This window comes from Copadichromis virginalis, linkage group LG17 (assembly GCF_057382275.1).
Source record: "Copadichromis virginalis isolate Kocher_CV1m ecotype Utaka linkage group LG17, C_Virginalis_male_GT1.1, whole genome shotgun sequence".
Classification (NCBI taxonomy): Eukaryota; Metazoa; Chordata; class Actinopteri; order Cichliformes; family Cichlidae; genus Copadichromis; species Copadichromis virginalis.
In genome coordinates this window covers 2,972,740-2,976,946 of record NC_140634.1, presented here as the reverse complement: position 1 = coordinate 2,976,946, position 4,207 = coordinate 2,972,740, and the positions used below count along the sequence as shown (strand labels likewise).

General features: G+C 43.7%; 1 long non-coding RNA gene across 1 annotated transcript; it reads right to left on the bottom strand.

Moving 5' to 3' along the window:
• Window positions 1-2,448: 2,448 nt before the first annotated feature.
• On the bottom strand, window positions 2,449-3,957 carry LOC146688766 (uncharacterized). The gene is made up of 4 exons (XR_014916022.1): window positions 3,924-3,957; window positions 3,695-3,784; window positions 2,888-3,134; window positions 2,449-2,660 (listed from the first exon to the last, which is right to left on the bottom strand). It is a non-coding gene; the product is annotated as an uncharacterized LOC146688766 (long non-coding RNA).
• Window positions 3,958-4,207: the final 250 nt, after the last annotated feature.

Genomic DNA, 4,207 nt, shown 5'->3' with positions numbered 1-4,207 from the left:
CATGGAATTGTTTGTGCTTGACAGTCCAGTTTGACAAAATGTTTCTTATCTCTGGAAATGTGTGAAACAATCCTAAATTCAAAAATCCCACATCTGCGCACCAGGTATCTCTTGTACCCGGAAAAAATTAAAAAAATATTAATGAGCTAGCTGTTTAATTGGATGTGTATCAGAAAAACACAGTGTAGTTTATTTTTAGTCATTCAGTATAATAAACCACACTGAAATACACGGACCTGCAGCTAAAAATACTTCAAGGAAAAACAAAACTGTGATACAACATTCTTCATATTTGAGTAACAGTCTCCAGCAGTTGTAGGAAATGACTAGTAATGAAACTGTTAATAACAACGTTTGTAAATGACTTCTGTTGTCAGGAGCAGAAATGATAGTAATGACCTCGAGGAAATGGCTTTGTGACCCTTTCCAGGCCGAGAGAAGTTACTTTGTTTCTCGGTTGTTTCTTTCGATTGTGCTGTGATGTTTTATGAGCTCTTCTAACCTACTTAGCTTTGTCAGGCGTGTCTCGTTTATCTGGGTGTGGCTACTGAAACTGAACTCAGGGATCCAAACAAACGTCATTCAGGGTTCATTTATGAGTTAACAAAAACACTGCCTTTTGTATTTACTCAGGCTATTTTTGTCTAATAGTAACTTTGATTTAATGATCTAAAATAAAACGTTCAATCTCCATATTTCAGCTTTTTTCTCTTACTGTGAACCTAATGCTCCTTTTTACATGTAAGAGTCACAAATATGCCAAAAAAACCAAACAAGCCCCAAAACAAAAAACAAACAAACAAAAAAGAACATTGAGAAGTGGGCAAATACTTTTTCGCAGCACCGTGAAGCTGAACTTTTCGCTCTCAGCTGGAGATAGACGATTTGTCCTGCCATCAGTGCAGTGTGAGGAGTTTATATGCAGAGAAGACACCTGAGAACATAATGAGAAGCTGGACGGAAGCTAAAGGTGGAAGCTTGTACTTATTCCTCCCACTACCAGTCAGCCTGTCTCTGACTCCATAAAAGAAAGCAGCAGCATGTGTTTACAGTTACTGTCAGCTACAGTCATAAAACATGTGGACACCGGGTGTTTACACCGCAAGACTGCACCACACATCACAGGAGGCCGAGGACTGTGCGCAACATTGCTGAAACCTTTGTGTCCTGTGTATTTGTGAGCATTGCAGCCTTTTGTTTAACATGAACTAAACTTTGACCGAGGCCTTGTGAGTTCTGTTTTAAAGCGGAGAGTTGTAGAACAATTTTTGCATCACTCATGTACAAATATATTTGTTTGCATGTGTGTGTGTGACAGAGTCCTTCTGTTATCAGTGCTGACTCTTCCTGAGACCTGTTTTAATGAGATAAACTCCCCCAAAATAAATGACAAAAACACAGCTGGATGTCAGATGTATGGAAACGCTGAGTATGCTGCACAGTGGGGACGGTGGCTCCTTCTGACTCATCAGAGCAGCTCCTTTGATCACTCAGGAAATATGGAGGCCTACAGTTCCTTTATCACCCTCATTAATCTCTCTCTCACACACACACACACACACACACACACACACACACACACACACACACACACACACACACACACACACACACACAGCCAATAAATCCACAAACAGAATTACAGAGAAGATGATGACTTATGGGGATGTGGTGATTCTGATTCTCCGGTGGTAAATTCCTCAGAAGTGAGTGACAGTAACAATTTGTGACTGAAGGCTGTGGACAGCGAGAGCATAGCTATCCTATTCTGATCATATTCTGGTCTCAGTGAAGAGAAAGCTCCTACGGAGCCACGTTTGCTTGTCTGGGCATCAAGGACAGATGGTGCTGGAAGGAGATATTTGACAAAACTGTGATGTGATATGATGCGATGTGATGGACAGCCCTACAGGCCAAAGCACTGGATCTTTATTTTTGTGGTATGACAGGAAATATTTAGAGTACAGGAATTTAAATTAAAAGCAGAGGGAAATGAAGATCTAGTGTACTGGAGGCCCTTCTTGTATATTGGCTGGTTGAGTGTGCCTGAGCTTGTGTGTGTTTGTTTTATGCTGTAACACTCCTGTGGCTCCACCTGCCTCTCCTGCTGTCTTTCAGCAGCTGTGGCTCAGCAGGTAGAGCAGTAGACAGTAGTAGATGGCAGTTTAAGTCCTTGGTTCCTCCAGTCCACATTGCCTTGAGCAAGACATTCAGCCGCCCAAGCAGCTCTGCAGGCAAGACATGCATGTTAGCACATGTGTATGAATGAGAGGAAAATTGCTTAGCATTCCATCCAGTGAGGCTGAAACACTACTAAGATTGGCCAAAATAATACAAGCACATGCCTTCAATTGTGTATTGTGGTTTGTCTAGGTCTGGTGCAGGGTTTTGTGATACATTATGTTTTGTACAGTGCAGTATATTTTTGACCCTGTGTGATGTCAAAATTTTGTGTTATTGCTTGTATTACGCCCAGTATTGTTAGGAGTACATTTGATACACAGTATATTTACTGCCAGTACTGTTGCTGTATTATTGTTACCCTGTGCGAGGCTCTTGGTACTCTGCGCTTTCTCGCCTCTCGCCCGCTCATCCACGTCACTCTTCTTCCCCTCTGAAGGCTTTAGGCTCATCTGCAGCTGACTGCTGTACTTCTCATGCTGAAACAGAAGAATGAGGCAAACGTACTCAAGGTACTGCAAATTGCATGTACTCACGGTACTGCATGTGCTCACGGTACTGTACATGCTGTGTGTAGTCATGAGAAATTCATGACGCTCTGAGTAGTTTTGGAAATGCAAACTAAATGCAGTTAAACAAGGAAATTAAATAACACCCTCTATGCAGTAATTTGTACAATAGAAAACACACACCCACAAACACCAACCTTTAGGGCCTCCTCTGGGACTTTGTGTTGACTTTTCTCCAGAACATAGACGTGAGAATGTGAACAACAGCTCAGAAAAATATTAAAATTATCACACACACACACACACGCACAGAAACACACACGCGCGCACAGACACGCACACAAACAGTGCGTGTGTGCGTCTGAAGGATATCGTATCCGAAGCGGATGATGTCGGACAGTTTGAGGGTGATGTAGGTCTGATCAGGAATCCGAAGGTCGTTGTCTGCAGGAAACAAACAAACAAACGTCCAGGTGAAAGTTTCTGATTATGATCCTGAAGTCCACTCTGAAGGTTTTCACTCTTTTGTGATTTTACAGTTCTTGCCTGTTTAAATTAAAGTGGAATTAAATTTTTTTAAGTTAATAAAAAAAAATAAAAAATCTTTGTACTGTAAATGGCTTTTCTAGTCCATAGGACCCCAAAGCGCTTTACACTACATTCAGTCATTCACACACACGTGATAGCAAGCTACATTGTAGCCACAGCTGCCCTGGGGCGCACTGACAGAGGCGAGGCTGCCGGACACAGGCGCCACCGGGCCCTCTGACCACCACCAGTAGGCAAACACGGGGTTAGTATCTTGCCCAAGGATATTTGGCATGCAGCCAGGATGCAGCCTGGGATCGAACCACCGACCTTCTGATTAGGGGCTGACCTGCTCTGCCACCTGAGCTACAGCCACCCTGTGACCTGTGACTTTAGGCATCACCACCCCCCACCTGTGTTTGCTGCTGATTGGTGGATACCTATGATAATGTACTGATATGTTGTGTATGGCTCACCCCATTGAGGCTGCCCAGGTCCTTCACCAGGTGTTCATCAGTGTTCGGGTTGTAGTTGATGACAGCGTGCTGTTTGTCCACACTGCGAGACTGAGACACACACACATACAACTCTTTTTGCTTACTTTCACTGCGACTCAAACAAGACACCATTACAACTTCCTTTTTCAGACCAACCAAGAGGGAGGCAATTTCTACTAACCCGAACACCTGCACAGGTCAGCCTCACCTGAAGCATCAGCTCGCAGTCCTCTCGGCCCACACTCGGTGTCGAGTCCCCGAACTGCTTACCAGGAACCATGATGTCACACTCATCTTCACAGGCCTGCTGAGAAACCCCAGAGCATCCTGGGAAATGAAGACAGAGGCAGGTGATACAGGTGGGTTTGTGCGGGCCTGTTGTGCCACCGTGACAGATTTTAAATATTTAATCAGACAAAATGAGTAATTTCAGACGATCCTGTGTGTGTTTGAATCCTGACAGCTGAGGCACCTGCAGGTGTGTAGTCAGGT